Source organism: Callithrix jacchus, chromosome 11 (genome assembly GCF_049354715.1).
Source record: "Callithrix jacchus isolate 240 chromosome 11, calJac240_pri, whole genome shotgun sequence".
NCBI classification, from domain to species: domain Eukaryota; kingdom Metazoa; phylum Chordata; class Mammalia; order Primates; family Cebidae; genus Callithrix; species Callithrix jacchus.
Genome location: NC_133512.1, coordinates 67604054 through 67626240, shown reverse-complemented (window position 1 = coordinate 67626240; position 22187 = coordinate 67604054). Strand labels below are relative to the sequence as shown.

At 37.2% G+C, this 22187-nt stretch overlaps 1 protein-coding gene and 1 long non-coding RNA gene across 27 annotated transcripts in view; both read right to left on the bottom strand.

Moving 5' to 3' along the window:
- The window catches only part of CACNA2D1 (calcium voltage-gated channel auxiliary subunit alpha2delta 1), a 500040-nt gene that overhangs the window by 301996 nt on the left and 175857 nt on the right, over nucleotides 1–22187 (bottom strand). The gene's annotated exons all lie outside the window — the stretch shown is intronic.
- Nucleotides 11538–21020, bottom strand: LOC118143693 (uncharacterized). The gene is made up of 4 exons (XR_013524046.1): nucleotides 20920–21020; nucleotides 20709–20795; nucleotides 14773–14841; nucleotides 11538–11677 (listed from the first exon to the last, which is right to left on the bottom strand). It is a non-coding gene; the product is annotated as an uncharacterized LOC118143693 (long non-coding RNA).

Here is a 22187-nt window from a genome sequence, read left to right as displayed (position 1 = left end):
TGGCTCTGGAAATGAAAACAAAGCCCCAGGCTGGGCACAGTGGCTCACGCCTGTAATCCCAGTACTTTGGGAGGCTGAGGTGGGCAGATCACTTGAGAGCAGAGGTTCAAGACTAGCCTGGGCAACATGGTGAAACCCTGTCTCTACAAAAACATACAAAGATTAGCCAGGGGTGGTGGCACACATCTGTAGCCCCACCTACTTGGAAGGCTGAAGCAGGAAGATGGCTTAAACCCAGGAGATGGGGGCTGCAGTAAGCCAACATTGCACCCTTGCATGCCAGCAACAGAGCCAGACCCTGTCTCAAAAAAAAAAAAAAAAAGAAAAGAAGAAAGAAAATCAAAAGACCCAGCCCTTCTCACAGGACCCACTGAGGTCTGTGGAAAGCAAATCCAAGCATTGCTGAATCAGTCAGTGATTTATCACGAAAACACAGGCATGCTTGGATTTGATGACATCAGGGTGACAAAGTCATTTTTTAAGTATTTCAACTATGAGGAAAGAGCCTCCAGAATAACTTTTATCCAGTTTGTAAATGTTCCTTAGAAGAAATTAAACTGATGATGTTTTAACACTATAAATTCCTTATTCAGTAAACCTGAAATTTGGAAAGAAAAAAATACTATACAGCAAACAAATGCAAATTATACGAAATATTGAAATATGCAGGAGTGGGGAGAGGGGTAAGGCCTTCATCCCTCCTAACATAAATTTCAATATCTGATTAGAACAAGCCAAGTTATCCCTATTTTAGAGAAATGAAACCAGGAAATAACACAAATGCCAGGACTAAGCAATAGGCATTAAACAGCCTCTTACACTGCCACCGATCTCGCACCTTTAAAACACTAGGCAGGCCAAACACAGAACGTCTGCAGAGAGTACACAGGCTCACAGAGTCCAGTGACAACTCCACTGGAGATTCTAAGTTGCCATAGGACACAACTGTGTGTATAAATAACAACAATAATAAACGTAATAAAATGATAAAAATAACGTAGTACTTCATGCATAAGGTTAATGATGCCCAGGCAGCAATCAGGCATTCACTTTAACTGTTGTTACTAAATTGTTGGTTGATTTCCACAGATCCATACATGCCTCTCACGGCAGTTCTTTTCCCTAGGCCCTCTTTTTTTGGAAGACTGATAATTGGAGACAAAAGCCCTTCTGCTGACCTGAGAAGAGAGGACAGCTCTTTAACCCACACAGAAACGAGACACAGGGTGACCCTATTTGAATTGTGCTGTTGATTTTCCCAAGCACGCTGTTTCACAGTTATTTAAAACAGGATTTTAATATCATAAAAATATGAAAGAGAATATTGAAATCCAAGAGTTTTCTCATTCATAAGCTAACACTTTGAATAACAAAGTGGTTTATTTTCAGATAACTGAAGGTAACCTTGCAAACCCAAGTCAGTAACATTTTTCTTGCACTTGTTGCCAATTGAAGAATAATTTTTCCATATATTGAGCACAATACAAAATGTAGCTGCATCTCAAATTATAAAACAAAGCATTGATGCAGTGGATCAAAATTCTGCTGTAGTACCATTGGGGAAGAATAGGTGGTTCTTTGGACACAGTGATGAACAAACACCTATCCTAAATATGCTCAAATGAGAAAAAGGCCAAAAAAAAAAATCCCCTCTTAAAATTCGACATAGATATTTTCTCAAGGTGTCATAAGAGCGCAAAGTAGAAGCACCATACTTGGTAGATGTAACTGGGATAAAAGACACTAGGAAGTAAGCCAAAAAGACAGTTACCCTGTGTCTTAAAGAATAAATGTTGGCCAGGCATTCAAGGAATATAATTTGTCAAAGGATTCTGGATATATGAACTTGTAGAAAAAAAGAATTAGGAGAAAATAAAAGGCATAAAATAATCTGGAAATGAAATTCTTTGCAGGATCATTTGGCTTACTTAAAAAGCAATGGAATTCTTTGCAGGATGATTTGGCCTGGTTAAAAATGAGGCTGAAAAGACATGTAAGAACCAGATCATAAAAGTTCAATTTTGGGCCAGGCCCAGTGCCTCACACCTGTAATCCCAGCACTTTGGGAGGCCGAGGTGGGCGGACCACAATGTCAAGAGATCGAGAGCAACCTGGCCAACATGGTGAAACCCAGTTTCTACTAAAAAAATACAAACATTAGCTGGTCACGGTGGCATGTGCCTGTAGTCCCAGCTACTCGGGAGGGTGAGGCAGGAGAACTGCTTGAACCCGGGAGGCGGAGGTTGCAGTGAGCTGAGATCACGCCACTGCACTTCAGCCTGGTGCCTGGTGACAGAGCAAGACTGTCTCAAAAAAAAAAAAAAAAAAACGAAAAAGAAAAAAGTTCAATTTTGACTTACTAAAGAACGAAAGGCATTTCCTTGGCTCTTACCTTCTTCATGTGGTAGCATTATCTTTAACACATCATCTTTGGCTTTGCTAACCTCATAGGTACAAAATTGCTGGACATAGAGCTGAAATCACCCTTGTCGTCCACCCAGTGGGAGAATAAGGGTCATATTCTCACAACATCAAACAATAATGCTGAACTCAACTATCAGACCACCCTTGAGTGCTCTCTATAATCATGCACACATACTGGGCTGATTGGCTTAGACAGAGCTTTTTTGTTTTTGTTTTTTGAAACAGAGTCTTGCTCTGTCGCCAGGCGCTAGGCTGGAGTGCAGTGGCACGATCTCGGCTCACTACAACCTCCGTCTCCTGGGTTCAAGCAATTCTCCTGCCTCAGCCTTCCGAGTAGCTGAAACTACAGGCACATGCCACCATACCCAGGTAATTTTTTGTAGTTTTAGTAAAGACAGGGTTTCACCGTATTGGCCAAGATGGTCTTGATGTTTTGACCTCGTGATCCGCCAGCCTCAGCCTCCCAAAGTGCTGGGATTACAGGCGTGAGCCACTGGGCCCAGCCTGGACAGATTTTATCTCCAATCCTGAACCGAGTTGGCTTAGAGCGATCAGAACCTATCCCTGAAGCTGGGCCTAGGATCAATCCTACACAATCCCGCCCACATTTTATGACAGTTACAATATGAGAGTTTTGACAAAGGAGAAAACAGAAAAATGATTGGTGAATAGGTGTCTTAGATGATTTTCTGCTGCTATATATATTAAAAAACCATAGACGGGGTAATTTATAAAGAACAGAAGTTTATTTGGTGCACAGTTTTGGAGACTGTCAAGTCCCAGAGCATGCTGCCAGCACCCAGTGAGAGTCATCCCATGGTGAAAGCAGAATCAAGCAAGTAAACAGAGAGAGGCACCAGGGGCAGGATTTGTTTTCTAACAACCCACTCTCATGATAACTCACTCATTCCTGAGGTAATTACATTAATCCATTTGTGAGGGCTCCACCCTCATTGCCCAATCACCTCTTATTAGGCCCCACCTTCCAACAATGCCACATTAGGAATTAAGTTTCAAACATAAGACCTTTCGGGGAATACATTCAAACCACAGCAGTAAGTAATGGGCAAAACTGTCTCTACTGCTCTTCTGCAATTCTCCTGCATTTTAAGGAAGCTCTATAATACTATGTGGAGAGAGAAAAGCAAAAGGCAGTGGGAAATCTTATAAAAATGAATTCTCATAGTAGAAAAGCATTTTGTTTATTAAATAACATATAAAATCTTACATAATTTCTTATGTATATATCCTGAAATCTCCTTTTAACTTCTTCATGTAACTAGGTACACACAGGCAGTTCTTAGGGATCCACACCTAGTGGCGTTAATTATCTTTTCTCTGACGAGAGTCACTATTCTAGCAAGAGTCTAAGCTTTTATTGTTATGGCTTAAGCAATAATTTTATGTGTTTGATCTCAAATTTTAACAAATACCAACTTCTAACATCATAATATAGTAATTTTATTTTAATTTAATTTCTTACTTAGCATTCTGTTTTCAGCACATAGCATTCTTTCAAGAAATTAAATAATGGTCCCTTTGTTCTTTTCTTGAAAAGATTTCACAAGAGTTCTGGTTTACTGGTAATTTCAAATACCTGCCACATGAAATAATTGCTTTCCATTACTATCATTTTTCCCAGACTATCAGCAATCAGAAATCACTTAGAGTTTGCCATAGGAATATCTCAGGACTTGATTTGTATCATTTTTAATAACCTTTTCCCAGATATTTTCAAAAATTAAGAAAGTTTGTTGTACATATTTATTTATTTATTTATTTAATAAAAATTATTTATTTAATTTTAAAAATCATTTATTTATTTAAATAAATAAAGCCAAAAACTAAAAAAGCAGTCAAAAAAACATAACATATCAGCTATCTGTATCGGTATTCAAACATCTTCATTAAGCAAAGGGCCATAATAATGAATGTTGCTCTAACATTCTCCTGCATCTCCCATCTCTCAATGCCATGATGTAATAAGAAGTTACTGAACAGTATTAAAGCCAGAAATCACCTGCTTCTGCCACTTGTATAATTTCCATATATTTTTAATGCTTGTGTAATAATCAGTTCACTAGAACTTAAAATAGGTTGCTACTGTGATATCTGAAAACAGATTTTTAAACCCTGTACTAAGAACAACCACAAAAAGAGACACAAAACAATGTTTTGGGTACTGGAAATTGTCTTATTATCTTGATAGGAATTTGTTATACATTGCTGTAGGCATCTGCTGAAACTCACTGAATTTCACACTTAAGATTTGTGCATTTCATTACACCTCAAAGGAAATATTCACATATATACATATATAAAATAATTTAAGAGTACAATGTATTATCATTGTGCTGTGACAACTAGATCCTTGTAAAGCAATCACTCCATTGGTTATCTGACCAAAGACAATGTGGCTGTGAAAGGATTAAGTTGTAATATCTTTTTCCCATTGCTTTTCTATTTCCATTGTAATACCTTTTTTCCATTCTTTTTCTAGGGCATTTAAGTGATTTGATGCTATGATGACCTCTGTTCATTTTATTTTCAGAGCCACACACTGGAAATCTTTTTCCAGCTTTGTGTATGCCATACATTAGATTCATTAGAATAACTTTCAATTAGAAAATACCAAGTAATCCATCAGTGGTTACACAGCTTGGAAGAGGCAGGAGATAGGCTGCAAATCTGAACCTATCTGATGACACATCCTTAGCTTCCCGTGGGCAACCTTTAACATTTTCTGTTCGTAATCACTTATGAGCTGCAGAACTACAAGGGACATGCAAGATAAAAGCCTAGTGAAAATCACTTTATTTCTCTATCATATATGTAATTGGCAATATCCAAATCCGTGTCTTTCAAAATACAAGATATTTCAATTCTTTATGTCATTGACTATATTTTATTTATTAGGCAGTATAACAATGACTGTTTTCAAAAAACATCCTATCCTATTCTTATTTTAAAATGGGAATGTGAGTATGTTTTGCGAGGGGCAAAATAGAACTAAATTTCAACAAGCTTCTTCCCTTTCCAACAATAATAATGATAAACATTTATTTGAACGTTGATGATAGGCCAGGTAATTTGCAAACTGCCTAATGCAATCCTTACAGCTATGCTCTGAGGTGGCTATTCTTATGGTACTCATTTTTGCAAAGTAAAGAGAGGTGAAGTTACTTTCCTGTTAGTAATAGCTAATAAGTAGTGGAGCCAATACTTGAAAACTGGCAAACCTGTCCGGCCTTATCACAACTATACCATCCATACTCTCTCTTAATTAAACATGCATTGGCTCATTTATTAAGCATACATTTATTGAATGTCCACCATACTCATCAATGGATACTTAGAGTTCTTGACCTCAAGGAGTTACAAAAATACTAGGTGTTTGTTATACCACTAGAAAATGTCACTGCAGTTTGATAAGAACAAAGCTTTTTAAGCAAAAGGAAGAAACACTTAACCCAGACACAAATTGTGGTAGCTGGCAGGGTAGGTCGAGTGAGAGAGAAGAGAGGCTAAAATCTAAGAAGGTTCTGCGGAGAAAGCCCGATTTTAAAGAACGAGAAGTTAACCAGCTGAGGAATAAAATTAAAGGTGTTCCAAGGTCAGAGCACAGAGTGAGCATTCAGGGAAACGAAAGTGTGAGTGGATTACAGAGAGGAATGGTTGGAGAAGAAGGGCTTTTACTTAATTTGACTTTCAACATAATTTTGATTTCATAACAAAGAGAATGAGAAACAAGTACAGAATTTGGGATAGAAAAATGCTAAGTTTTGAATCTGAAAGAGATGATTAGCAGAAGTGTGGAAAATGAATCAAATCATAGGGCTGTGAGAATCTAAAGCAAGAAGGCAGTTGGAAACACAGAGCAGAAAGGTTAAAAGCATGATGTGAGGCAGGCATAAGGCCATGGCAAGACTTCTACATTTTGCTGAAAAGGGGATCCACAAAGAGAGAAAGGAACTTTGTAATTAAGTTATTGTCATACTGCATGTATCACAGAAACTTCATCAAGAGCATGATGATAAAAACTGGCTCTGGAAGACGGTTTCAAGTTGCAAGGAAATCTAAAAGATATCAATAAATATTTTAATACACAAAAGTAAGATAAACTAAAAGAATCTGAGAAGTCTTAAGATACTGGCATACAAAATTAATGAACATTAATGTTAATAATCTTTCATATTAAATTCTTATATAATTTTTTGTTTAATAAATGTCAGTCCTATATAATGTGTTTTTGTGATATTACAAGATTTTTACACTAGAAATAATGTATACATAGTATTTATTATCCAGAAACTTGCAAGGTTTAGAGCAGATTCCGTGAAGCTACTGAACCTTGAATTTAGTATGTTACCATATGGCTAAGAAACATGAGGTCAAAATATTTTTTAGGCAGATTTTTTTGGAAAGAAATAAACTCTTTTTGTTTCTTGACACTAATTGATGAATAGCTTTACCCTCCCCTAAATTCTGTGCTTGAGGAATGTTTCTACTCCAGCTTAAAACAAGACATCAAAAATTGATGCCACCAATAGATTATTCATCTAATCCCTATTCTAATTTACCAAAAATAAATAGTAAATATATTTTTTGCTTCACTTTCATACCTAAATAGGGTGCCATCGAATTATACATCATAAAAAGTTTAAAAAGATCACATCTTCTCTCATCCCATTCCATCTTCGCATTTAATTTGGTTAATTCTTTTTCTGTCCTTTCAAAAATAAATATAAATATAAAACAAACAAACAAAATGACTTAACATTCAGCATAAATTCTGTGTTTTCCAGAATGTGCTTAGTAGGGAAAAAAGCATACTGTCATATGTTTGTAATTGCAGGGGGAAAGAACCATAAAAGTTACTTGTTTTCATATACCTTTTGTTTACTTTGCTTTCAACCTTCCTTTACTTTGCCCTATTATGTTTCTTCCAGCTTCACTGATGTATAATTTAAAAAATAAAAATTGCACATATTTAAGGTGTACTATGCCAAGATTTAAAATACATATATAGGCCAGGCGCAGTGACTCACTCCTGTAATTCCAGCACTTTGGGAGGCCAAGGTGGGCGTATCACAAGGTCAAGAGATCGAGACCATCCTGGCCAACACGGCAAAACCCCATTTCTACTAAAAATACAAAAAAAAAAAATTAATCGGGCGTGGTGGCACATGCCTATGGTCCCAGCTACTCGGGAGGCTGAAGCGGAAGAATCGCTGGAACCCAGGAGGCGGAGGTTGCAGTAAGTCGAGATTGCACCACTGCACTCCAGCCTGGAGGCAGAGCAAGATTCCATCTCAAAAAAAAAAAAAAAAAAAAAAAAAAAATATATATATATATATATATATATATAATGTAATGATTACGACACTTTTAATTAACACATCCATCATCGCCTATGGTTACCATTAGCAGCTTTTAAGTGTCACCCTATTATTTCTGTTCCTACTTCTTAAGCGTCCTTTTGGTGGAAACTCCTAGTGGTAGGAGGAATGAAAAAAAGCATTTACATCCCTTTAGATTGTGTGACCTCTCTTTGCCTAAATGAGCATGTCATTTTCTGAGTTAGCAATATGGTATCAGTTATATGTTTCGAAGCAATAATCATCAAAAGTATAACATTTTAAGTAGCAGTGTTGACATATATAATCTTCTGTTATCATTTGTCTCTTTGGTAGGGAAAGTCTCAAGGCACAGGTTGTGAAACTGGCCTTCAAAAACCTCATAGGGTACAGTTCATTCCTTGTTTAATTCCCCACATTCCAGAGTCGGGCTTTCACCTTTACAGACTTAGATTCTGGTTTCATCAGTATTCTTGGAGTGGACATCTCTTAGATGGAGATATAAAATTTATTTATTCATTGCATTTAGAAAAGAAAATCCGAACTCAGAGACCTACAAGGTTCTAGTCAGTCTGATACTTCCTAGTTATTTGGCTTCATCTTATCTTGGTGTCCTTTCAGTACTAAAATCCAAACCTGTTCTGACCATTTGGATTTCTCTGATTCAAAAACTGTTCTCCCCTCACTTGCAAAACAAAAGTTCCAAGCCTTTAGTGCCTAGCTCAAATATCACCTCCTGACCATCCACTCTAAATTGCTCCTTCCCTCTTCCATTAGTTCTCTGTGTCTTATCACTATGTTCATTTCCTCCACTGTGTTTTTCTCAATGTGACTGCATCTTACCTGTCTCACTACTCTAGAACACAGGCTTTTTGAGGACAAGCAATTTGTCTGTCTGTTTTCTGAGGTAATGTATCCCCAGAATACATAATAAAGCTACTTACAAAGATAAGCACTTTATAAATATTTCATCTGAAAAGGAATTAATCCAGTTCACAAGATTTTGGTATAACAAAAACTGTCAATTTTTTTTTTTAGAAAGTTCATTCCTTTAATTTTCATAGATGGCACACTCTATACATTATCTGCCTGCAAGCAGAATTTCTTTAAAAGCCCAATGATAAAAAGAAAATTGTTTTTGAGCCTGGACTTAGAACAAAGAGTCTTAGATTAATATAAGAATTAATGGGAACAATTAGAATTCAGTAATACATCCAGGAACCTACAAATCAAAAGACTGATGGCTAAATACCTTCTCTAGAGGTAATGCTTGATTGGTCACTGGCAATCTTCTATGATGTCCCTTCTTTCTTTACTTGAACTACTGATCAACTGCCATACAGCTTAGTACTTTCATGCCCTAAGTAAGTTAATACATTCAGTCAAGTTACTGAAATAGTCATTCTGTGTTAATTAGAATCATGCTTCCACTTTCCAGTGTGTGTATGCTCTTGTGCCTGTGCATGTACACACTGGGTGATGGAAACCATGAGTTAAAGTTTGACTATCAGGCCAGGCAGGGTGGCTCATACCTGCAATCCCATCATTTTGAGAGGCCAAGGCAGGTGGATCACTTGAGTCAGGAGTTTGAGACCAACCTGGCCAACATGGTGAAATCCCATCTCTTTAAAAAAAAAAAAAATAGCTAGGCGGGGTGGTGTTTGCCTATAATCCCAGCTACCTGGGAGTCTGAGGTGGGAGAACTGCTTAAACTTGGGAGGCAGAGGTTGCAGTGAGCCGAAATTGTACTACTGTACTCCAGCCTGGGTGACAGAGCGAGACTCCGTCTCAAAAATATTAAATTAAATTAATAAAATTTGACTATCAGAGTTTGATCTTCTCTCCAAGTTCCTGCAGAATGATTTAACTCAAGCATCCAGGTACTAAGAATATATAAATGTCAAATTCATTGTGTGTATTATCTAATATTTTTTCTAAAAATCACATTAAGTTTGGCCACAGAGGAAAACTGGTTATGAAGAGCATGTAATCATTGTATACCTATGTGGGTGTAGGAAAATACAGGCACACACAAGTATTTACAGGTATAGTGTATACAGCAAAGAGAGAATAAAAAGTAGTAATATAGGATTATGAGAACTGCCTTTAAAGTACATTTAAATCTTTACTAATGACTTTATTGTCTTACTTAGAAAATCTTTGACTTACAAATTAAAGCTTGAGGACAAAGACCCTTAAAGGAACCATCCATTAGAAGATGCTATCACATTCTGACAAAAGGAAAGCATGAAGAACTAAAATAATCTGAATCTCTAAGGCATTTACAATTTGAAGAAAAAAATTTTCACAAAAGAATGTCTGACTTAATTCTTGCTACTTTCTCTGATTATAGTATTGCCATTGGAAATAATATATGTTATTCTGAGTTTCAAAAAGGTAACTCCAGTGCCAAACTATGTGTTGAGATTTCATTAGAGATGGTATCAATGGTGAGGGTGGCATCAATAAAACTAACCTGAATTATTACAATTTGGAAGTGGTTTGTTTTGCTCCTAGTACTATCCAGGTCCTACTACACTGCCTTCATTTTTTGTATTTGTGTCAAATTTTAATACTTTTCATCATAAAGAAAAAGTTTCTGTGACTTTCAGTCAAGAAAATAGTTCATTTTCTTCTCTTTTTATGAGACTCAATGTGGTAGCTTACATAAGGCATTTCAGCTGAGCCAACCAGCTCTTCTCCTCGAAGGGACTGGCACAGAATACAAGACAGGATTTTGGCACCAAGCCCACAGTAGTCTATATTTTTACCACTAATCATATACATTACCCCTGTCTTGACACTGAAAACACACATTCAGTGCCAATCATCTATTTTCAGGGAAAAATGCATATGCGTCTTGGGATAATTTCCATTTACAACTGGCAACTCAATCCACTGAATCAAATTGTACTCCTCGTTTTGATTCAAAGCCAATGTGGTATTGCCTACAATGTGAATTACAGGCACTGGTTTGCAACAATGAGATCACAATAAAGAAACGCAGGAGTTACTGAGAGTAAGAATTCTATACTCCAACACTATGTTAAACCATAAAACCTTCTCAAAATGGAATAATCATAAATGTCTTTCCTCCTTTTGTGGTGTTATCACATCCTCTCTTTTATAACATGAAGTTGTGAGATATAACAATTGTTAGGAATCTGGAATGGTTCTCACATTTAAAAAAATACTGGTGTATGCAATCTGAAAATCTAGGATCTCTAATACAATCTTGGCTACAAAGTGAAATAGAGAAGAAACATTAGCCAAAGGAAACTATAGACTTTAATAATATTTATTTTGTTTGTAGATTTACAGAGATGGGGTAAATTAGAGAACTTATAGACTCATAAACTTTGAGGCAGGAGGCAGTAATGTGGAAGAGAACAGAAATCAAATAGAAGAAGTGATTGCTGGTGGAGGGAAACCCCAATGTTGACAGAGATGGAAGGCAAATGCTTCTGAAAGCCGGTAAAGCCATTCGCTTCTGCAAAAGAAATGACACTTTATCTGGGACTGGAGGCAAAGAGCTACGATGGATACAAATAAAATTTGAAGATACAAGAGTTCAAAGAGGAAGGAATCCAGCAGTCCACTCTTATGCCTAAACTAAATCAAACACCATCCATTCCAAAGAGTATATACTCACAATGCCTTTTATTCCTTCCCATTTCCTTTATAGATTACAGTTATCTTTTTACTTACTCCTTTCTCCTCAGACAGAAGGCAGAAAAAAAAAAGCTTTAGTGACCTCAGCAAAATAAACTGTTCCTTGGCCAGTCTGAAAACATGTAAGACTGTCCAGTCCATTGAAAAGAACTGTCCACATTGTCCTTAAGGAGAGCTTCAATTCTTGAGTAGTCCTGGCATGTCCACCATCTGAGCTCTTCAACCTTACATAGAGTATATTGAGTCAGCAAGGTTTAGAGAACTAAAGCTCCCAGTTACTACTCTGACAAACCACGAATTTCCTAGTTTAAAAGCTGGAGCATCACACTAAACAGTTGTGTGTGGCAAGATGAAATACATCACCAAGAAAGCTCTTTACAAAGTATTTAAATATTAATCATGCCTCTGTCTTCAAAGATGATGTCCTCCCTTTTCGGTCAATAATCACTCATCTGACCAACCAAAAGAATACATAAGCCAATACTTTTGAAAATGTGTTTTCTACTTACTAGAAGAAAGTTATTATTATTATTATTTTTGAGACAGAGTCTCACTCTGTTGCTCAGGCTGGAGTGCAGTGGCACAATGGTCCAATCTCGGCTCACTGCAACCTCTGCCTCCTAGGTTCAAGTGATTCTCCTACCTCAGCCTTCACAAAAGCTGGGGTTACAGGTGCATGACAGCATGCCCAGCTAATTTTTGTATTTTTAGTAAAGACAGAGTTTTGCTGTTGGCCAGGCTGGTCTTGAAACCCTGACCTCAAGTAATCCACCCACTTTGGCCTCCCAAAGTGCTGGGATTACAGGTGTAAGCCACCATACCTGGACAGAAAGTTGTAATTTCTTAAAAAATAAAATCTGATATCTGATTGCTGAATAAACAATGAGATAGATAGATGATAATAGATGATAGACAAATGGATGGACAGACAGACAGATGAATAGTCAGGCAGGCCCTTTATGGATTGAGTGTCAACTTCTATCCAAGAAAGAACCATCATACATAGTCTCAACGCAAATTGTTTAGCTTGTAATAGGGTTAAAATGTAAAATTTAGTTTCTGAATTTTATTTTAAATTATAAATATTTTAGTGTCCTTCTATATATACATATGTGTGTGTGTGTGTGTGTGTGTGTGTGTGTGTGTATACACATACATACAGCATTCCTGTCACATCATGTGGAATACTAATGAGCAGTCTAAAGCTTTCATGTGAATCCTCTGAAAAATTTCTATGGTAACACATTTGAGTTATTAAGGCTATAAGCCTGAATTTGAATGTGGTATTAACTGTATACTACTTTCAGTCCTAAATACTATAGGGTTATGAAAGAAAGTAGAAAGGCATCATTATAACCATGCGGGAACATAAGGAGTAGAATGATAACGCTCTGAAACATCAGAGGTCTGGCTTGGGTCGCATGCTCACACTCACCTAGGTGGGAAGATAGGAACTGGCGCCCTTCACTGCATCAACTGCAGTGGTTAAGAGCTCAGAGTAGAGCGCTATTGGTTAGGTACAAAAAACTTACTGGTTTTTTTGTAACTTTGAGCAAGTGGTTTAACCCTCTCTGTTTTGTTTTTGAGGATCTTTGTCTCTTAAATCGATATAATTATATGATGTATGTTATAAGGTTGATGTAAGAATTACATCAATTAATATAAATAAAACACTTAGGGCTGGATGGGTGGCTCACACCTATAATCCCAGCACTTTGGGAGGCCAAGGCAGGTAGATACCTGAGGTCAGGAGTTCGAGACCAGACTGTCTAACATGGTGAAACTCATCTCTACTAAAAATACAAAAATTAGCTTGGCATAATGGCAAATGCCTTTTTATCCCGGCTTACCAGGAAGCTGAGACAGGAGAATAGCTTGAACCTGGGAGGCAGAGGCTACAGTGAGCAAAGATCACACCATTGCACTCCAGTCTGGGTGACAAGAGTGAAACTCCATATCAGATAAATAAATAAAACATTTACAACAGTGCCTGGACTTAGCAAGTGTCATGCATAGTCATTATTAACAATATGATCATCAACATCGTTACTGATAATCTCACCCAGGGTCATATGGAATACAAGTACTTTTTCCACATGAAGTGAAAAGAAATACCAAGAAAGCAAATCAAGTTATTTACCATAGGGAACTAAAGATTTCCTTGAGGAGTAATGCTATAACCAGGTCATAGTGAGCATATCATTCAAGCAAGACTCAATCACATATGGTTACCCCTAAGCAAACTTTTGAAATACGACTTTAGAGACATCAGCCTCTCAAGTTTAGTATCAAATGACTATATGATAAATTTTCAGTAAGAGTTTTACATATATTATGGCATCCCATCCCTTCATACAAATCATGTGAGTAGAAATTATGTGTACCAGTTTACAGCTGAAGAAATGGCCTGAAAAAGGTTACATAACTTGCCCAAGGCTGCTCAGTTTAATAGAAACAGATTTTTTCTTACGGCCCTCAATAGCAAAGCCTATTTTTAACAACTACACCAAAAAACCTCTCAAGGGGAATATTAGTTCCAAAAGATATTATAATGAACTGGACTCAACAAACTTAAATGTTTCTAAATGTAGAATTTTGCCATATTTCTTATATATTCAAGGATTTAATGGGTCTGTGAGGAGACATATATATAATAACATATGTCCAAAATACATTGGACCACTTTTTTTTCCTTGAGACTGAGTCTCACTCTATCTCCCAGGCTGGAGTTCAGTGGTGCAATCTCAGCTCACTGAAACCTCCACCTCCTGGGTTCAAGTGATTCTTGTGCCTCAGCCTCCTAAGTAGCTGGGATTACAGGCGCCCGCCACCACACCTGGCTAAATGTTGTATTTTTAATAGAGTCAGGGTTTCACCATGTTGGCCAGGCTAGTCTCAAACACCTGACCTCAAGTGATCCGCCCACCTCAGCCTCCCACAGTGTTGGGATTACAGGCGTGAGCCACCACACCTGGCCTGGACCACTTTTTATATTGTCTCCCCAAACATGGGTGCTATAGAAGACACTTTGGCCAACCTTTCCTCTCGTAAGTAGCACATTCACATGGCTCTAAGTCTTATCTCCAAACTTCCCGTCTTTCTCTCTCATCTTTTCTCAGTCAGGTGCGACTGAGGCCAATCTAATGTGTAGCGCTTTGCCATGGTATATCCATTTTAATAAGCATTCCTTAGTAAAGTCTGCTTTCAGGTACCATTCAGTAAGTATTAAAGAGAAGGCGCATTGCCTTCTTAAGCATTCCTGATACCACATCATAAAGGTAGTCACTTCACATAGATATAAGTGTAGTATTCTACTTACGCATTTCTCATCCAGGATAAGCAATCAAATCACAAAGACCATAACCAACATATAGGGTGAAGTGGAAATCTGAAATGGATAAAAAATGTTCATTCTAAATGAAAAAATTGGGATAATGTTTTTATTTTTAGTGTTGGTAAAGCCTGGCATCCTACTGCTACTTTACTTTGGCATTCCAAGTGTTAAAATGGGTTCACCTTTCTTTCCTGAATGACTTCTTTGGATGTAACACCAAGATCAAACGTTAATGTGGGAGCTGACAAGCCTGTCCTTTCTTCGGAAGATAGCAAAGCATGTGATGTTTCCATACTGACATACACCAGGAAGTAGTGAATGTTTATTATTGTTGTTGTTGCTATTATTTTTTATTATTATTTTATCATGTAAGACACACTGACTTACATGAAACCTCTGGAAGTTTCACATAAAAAAATAAACACAGAAGAAAGATAGATACATTATCCTTTTACATATGTACAGCACCATGCTGAGAAAAATGCTTTGGTCACTGGCTCCAGATAAATACAGAAAACTTTAGCCTAAACTTGAATAATTAAACGTGAATGGTGTTATTTCTAGAGCATGGCCACCAACTGAAAAAACTTTCACTTTTGTATTTTTCCTTTAAAAAAAAAAAAATACATGAGATTGGCCCTGTTGATACTCAGGAAATGACACCCCAAACTATGATGCCTTGGCATGCTGAGTATTGTGAACTAACGGAAATTGGGAAGGCCTCAGTACCATGTCTTTCTGACCTTTGCCCATTCTCCAGTTTCCCACTCATTTTCTCTCACAAAGCAAACCCTAAAAACAGGAATTCCTCTTCCCCAATGCAGTCATTGAAACTAAAATTTTTCTCTCCCAAAGTAATCATAAAGCCTACAGGAGTCACTCTCTTTCTCTCCTCCCTTCTCCCTCTGAACACCTTCATTCCAAAGGGGTCTGGCTCCACACCCAGGAGGAAGGAATGCTATTCAAACAGGCCAAGAAGAATCTGAACAAATGGGCCTTGCTGGGATCCCCCCACCCTCGGTCTCTCATGCTTAGATCATGCCTTTTTGTTCAATCTCATTTCTATATGGCTAGGAATTCTTCACTGAACATAAACATAAAAATAGACAGGTTTCCTGGGTCTTTCAGTCTTCATTGCTGAAGCCTTCCATATCACAAAAAACTTTTTTATTTGTTTGTTTTTGAGACAGTCTGGCTCTGTCATCCAAGCTGGAGTGCAGTGGCGCAATCAGCTCATTGCAACCTCTGCCTCCCAGGTTCAAGTGGTTCTCCTGCCTCAGCCTCCCAAGTAGCTGGGATTACAGGTGTGCACCACCACATCTGGCTAATTTTTTGTATTTTTAGTAGAGATGGGGTTTCAACATATTGGCCAGGCTGGTCTCGAACTCCTGACCTCAAGTAATCTGCCTGCCTCAGCATCCCAAAGAGCTTGGATTACAAACATGAGCCACCACACCCGGCTAAAACCTTTATTAAATCGATTTGTCATTCTTTTCTCTTGTTAACCTGTCTCATTATTGGAGCGTGGGCCATAACCCTAATGAGTGACGAAAGGTAACACATCTCCTTGCTCCTATAACACTATATGCAGAACTAACTTGAAATTATAAATGAATGACTTTTAAAAAATGAAAAATAAGTGATTATTCTAAGAGAATAGTAATGTACTCTGCTTAGAGATAACTTAAAAGAGACATTAAAATAAAAATAAAGGTGTAGATATACTCATTTTTTTGTTTTGGTACCATTAGAACTATTATTCATCATTACTGGCCATTTTTCATGGTGAGGAAGAAAAAGACAGCAAAAGCAATGATATGTTTGATTTTCCTCTAAATGATATGAATGAAACCTACAGGGATATGGCAAACAAAGCAAGAGAAAAGATTACTCCCATCTCTGCAAAATGAAACACACTACAATGTTTTTTTCCTCCAAGACTGAGATAAGGCTATAAATAAACACACAATATGGGGTTTTTCCCCCCCAAAAATTTGGAAAATATTCTAGTTTAACACGATTATGTAGTCTGTCACTGTTTTCAAAAATTGCATTAAGCCCATAAACCCAATCTAATTGGCAGATTTTTAAAAAGGCTGTTTATGTTTACAGATCCTAATGCTTGTGAGAAAACAGATACCCATTTCCATTTCCTTTGCTTCTCCACACATCATGCTGGTGACAGATGTTTCTGAACAGTTTCAATGTCCCTGTCTAAATAGAAAATGCACACTTAATGATACCCATGTGTGTATATTTATATTTCTAGTCCTATCTTTATATATCTACAAAAAGATTATTCCCCTTGTTAATTATAGTCCTATTCAATATTAATGAATTATTGGCAGAAAGATCCTTTTTATGTATATCTCTACACACAAAAGATCTGTTTTTGTACATTATGATGAGTATAGATACTCACTTATGTTTGCTTGTAAATGTAAATGGTCGCAGTGTTTAATATATTTTTCTTTTAAAAGCTTAAACTTCATATGCTTATTTTCGAGGCATATAGGCAAGGTATCATTTATTGTGAGAGAGTAAAAGAAATGCAGCTTAGTGTCAGCTCTGCTGTCTTTGACTAATCTGCAAGCCACCCACTTTAATGGCTCTTCATAAATAATTCAAATTTTAATTATGCTGCCAGCCTCTGACCTGAAGAGAAATGAAGAAAGAAAAGGGAAAGAATGGGCCAGGGAAAACATATCAGTTGAATCAAATTATGCCTCCAGTAAATGACTTCGTGTCTCACAGCTCCACTTTCCTACTCAAGACACACCTGCTTCCTCATCTGTGATTTTTAAAAATAATATCAGTGTCATCCAAGATACACCATTGATGATTAACTATTTAATTTCTCTGTACCATATTTACAAATACTCACTTTTAGATGAAAATATATACCTAGATTACAATAGAGCCTCCTAACCAGACATCTGCCATTTCAGATGGGAGATGTTCTGTCTCCTAAAAAGTCACTGGAGTTCATCATATTATCAAGCATGTACATATCACTGCAATGACACATCAGGTCTCTGTTACATTTAAAAAAAAGAAACACACACATAAGTCTTCTTCCAATCCCAGGTCTTATAAGTTATTGTTGGAGGAAAGGCTGCCAAATGAATGGCTGGCTGAATAGATTTAGGAACATCTAACTGCATCTGTCACACAGAAAGCTGGCCAAGGTAGATCTGACAGGCAATACATGGCTGAATGATCTCTTCCCACCTAAAAACATCCTTTAATTGCATCAGGTCTCTCAATCCACAGTTGAGCATCTGCTCATTAGAACCAAAGCACTATTTCTCAAATTGAAATGCTGAATCTCACTGTATAATTTTCTTCTAAATATTACCTTACAATTTTCCTAAAGCAAGTAAACCCAGTCATATTTGACATAAGATCTCTGGGGCCAAATCTAATCTATGCATATTAACAATTTTTCCTCTAAAGTTTTTTTTTGATGTCAGTATAATTTTTGTCCTTCTATCTATTTAACAAAGAACACATTTGGATATCATTCAAGAAATTCCCACATCCCGTTTACAATAGGTTCTTTTGGTTTATTTGGGGGACTCACAGATACATATCCTGAAGTTGATTTAATCTGCTCTGAGTTCCCTTTTATTTCTTAATAACTACCTTATATTGCAAGCCCTTATGGAAGATTTGGAAAATCTATTGGACTTTATCTATTATTTAGCTGTCTCAAAGATGAATTTATCTTAAAATTATATCATTCTTTAACCACTTGCCATTATTTGTAGCCCATTTTCCATTTTCTTATGTCCTAAAATTTTGACTTTTCAATCATTTCCCCTTTTTTCCCCCCTTATCTGGGATTTGATTCTGAAAACTGAGAGGCAATAAAGAATCTCTTAGAATCTATATTTTTGGTAACTTATTTTATTGGTCTAATCTCAATAAAGAACCTGTATTTTTGGCAACTTATTGCTCCAACTCTGTCTATATCATGATAAAACAGTTAGACAGAAATATAATCTAGCTCATTAAACTGTCTATTTGATCTATAAGATGGCAAATTTATTTGTGTGTGTGCATCTTTATAATGTACCATTTCTTATAAAATTATGTTGAGAAAGTCTTACAGGAGCCATTCAATTACCTTGAAAAAGACCACAAAAGCATTTTTATTCAATAAACCAATTTGGAAGATGAAGGAGAAACTGTCTGGCTGTTAGATAATAATTAGGTGCATCTTCTTTGTCTATGTATAATCCAGGTTTTGATTTAAGATCCACAAGTGCAGGGTGCTATTTGTTATCAGTTGACAGCCTACTTTGTAGGTCACTGCTGTTCTAATACACTTGTGCTTCTACCAATTTAGATAAGAAAATGCTTCTCTAAATACTCTTTAGTTAGTTTGGAGAAAATTACATGAAAATGATTGTGAATTTACAAGTAGAAATATAACAGTCGTAGAAATCAACTCATAAGAAGTATTTTATGAAACCCCAAATGCAGTAGGTCAGTGCTTCCCATCAGAAGTCTATTGGAAAGAAAGGTTTTCACCTAATTCTTTTTTTTTTTTTTTTTTTTTTTTAAGATGGAGTTTTGCTCTTGTCGCCCAAGCTGGAGTGCAATGTCACAACCTTGGCTCACTGCAACCTCCACCTCCTGGGTTCAAGCAATTCTCCTGCCTCAGTCTTCACAGTATCTGGGATTACAGGTGCCCATCACCATACCCGACTAACTTCTGTATTTTTAGTAGAGATGGGGTTTCACCATGTTGGCCAGGCTGGTCTTGAATATTTGACCTCAGGTGATCCACCTGCCTCTGCCTCCCAAAGTGCTACAATTACAGGCATGAGCTACCTCGCCCAGCCTCAACTAAGTCTTAACAAAAATGTGTTTGACCGTTTTCTATGCTCAGCTAAATTGTAAGAACTATATTATCTTAAAGAAGACTGAAGCCGGCCGGGCACGGTGGCTCACGCCTGTAATCCCAGCACTTTGGGAGGCCGAGGCAGGTGGATCACGAGGTCAAGAGATCGAGACCATCCTGGTCAACACGGTGAAACCCCGTCTCTACTAAAAATACAAAAAATTAGCTGGGCACGGTGGCGCGTGACTCTAATCCCAGCAACTCAGGAGGCTGAGACAGAATTGCCTGAACCCAGGAGGCTGAGGTTGCGGTGAGCTGAGATCGCGCCATTGCACTCAGCCTGGGTAACAAGAGCGAAACTCCGGCCGGGCGCGGTGGCTCACGCCTGTAATCCCAGCACTTTGGGAGGCCGAGGCGGGTGGATCACAAGGTCAAGAGATCGACACCATCCTGGTCAACATGGTGAAACCCCGTCTCTACTAAAAATACAAAAAATTAGCTGGGCACGGTGGTGCGTGCCTGTAATTCCAGCTACTCAGGAGGCTGAGGCAGGAGAATTGCCTGAGCCCAGGAGGCAGAGGTTGCGGGGAGCCGAGATAGCGCCATTGCACTCCAGCCTGGGTAACGAGAGCGAAACTCCGTCTCAAAAAAAGAAGAAGAAGAAGAAGAAGACTGAAACCAAAAAGTATCTGATTTGTTTGATATATCCATTTCTATCACAGGACAAACTACTTCTGAAATACTTTTATCCATCAAAAAATCTATTAAACTCTATGCAAAACTCTCAAAGATGAATCTATCTTAAAATTATACCATTCTTCAAACATTAGCCTAGAAGTTTCCAGCGAATGTGTACAGATATAGCCTTCCTAAAACTGCCAAGTCAATTTAGATTCAAATAGATTCAAGACAAATATCAAAATCCTAACATGACTCTTTATAAAAATAGCATTTATTTTTCAGTGAAAAATATATTCATGAAAAAGGCTATACTAATGTTTTGATTCAAAGGATAAGCACTTTTTATATGTGCGCGCGTGTGTGTGTATGTGTATAAAATGCCTTTACTTACCTTTACTTACATTTTGCCCATTTCTCTTCAGATTGTTAATCTTGTGCGTATTGATCTGTAGAGCTGACTTTCTGATATAAATACAACCTTAGAGTTCATAAGTGTCACAGTTATTTATGTCCCAGAACCAAATGAAATGAAATTCAAATTTTAAAGAAGCTCAGAATAATGTGTTTGCTAACAATTCATCTAAGATCTTCAATTATAGTACCTAATTGTATAACATGGGATTATTGTATAGCATTACTGGGTACTCATCTGTTTCTCCCATTAGCCTGGAAGTTCTTTGACTCTAAGTGTTCTAAATAGAATCCTTCTTTTTTGAGACAGAGTCTCACTCTGTCACACAGGCTGGAGGGCAATGGTATGATCTTGGCTCACTACAACCTCCACCTTCTGGGTTCAGGCAATTATCCTGCCTCAGCCTCCCAAGTAGTTGGGATTGCAGGCACCCACCACCACACAAGGCTAATTTTGGTATTTTTGGTAGAGACGGGGATTTGTCATGTTGGTCGGCCTGGTCTCAAACTCCTGACCTCAGGTGATCCGCCCACCTCAGCCTCCCACAGTGCTGGGATTACAGGCGTGAGCCATTGTGCCTGACCAGAATCCTTCTTTTAATAACCATTACCTCATACTTTTCCTCATTTACAAGGGCAAACATGATTGTCTTACTGTATTGAAGAAAGTAAAGCTTTTGAAAGTCCTTAAACCTATAGACTCTCAAAGCTGCTTGTTTGGACAACAAAAATAAATGCGTTAAGAATTATTTTGCTACTTTTGGCAAATTAAATCACTTAAATGTTTTAAAGAGGCAGAAAAAAAAATCTACGTTTGGCATAAAGTTTTGTTTTTATCGTTTTACCCAAAAGTATTTGTGAAATATAAGTGGAGTTTAGAAAGATTAAAATTGTTCAAAAAATACAGTGTTATAATTGCATCAAAGTTAAAATTTGCTTTTTGTAAAGGAAATTTCATGGTAAATCTCTATGACAATGTTTCAATATTAAATACTCAGTAAATACTTAACTGAACATAAAATATCACAGATATGATATTAACCTTTAAAGGTTCTTTTGCAAAAATAAATAAAAGTAAGCAAAGGTATTATGGAGAGAACCTGAAACATACTGCTTAATGTTTATTTCATTACAAAACTTTATTGGGGGCAACCAAGTTATTCACTCTCCTTCCAACTATATACTTAGTACATTTTTTCTTCTCTTCTTCTTACTCAACCAAAACCAGAAATATCCACACAGAAGAGTTAATTATTGGGGATGTGTGGACCACGGTTAGGCAAAATGTTGAGAAATTATCTGGGCTATGTGGAGCAAGCTGTCCTGCATGAAAAGTTAAATTGGGCTTTAGGGAAAGTGGGAATGGAACGAGAATTTGTGAGACACCTGACAGCAAAGGGGTGGAAAAAAGAGGACAGAATTAAAACTGGTAAACAGTATTCAAAAACAAGAAGCCTTT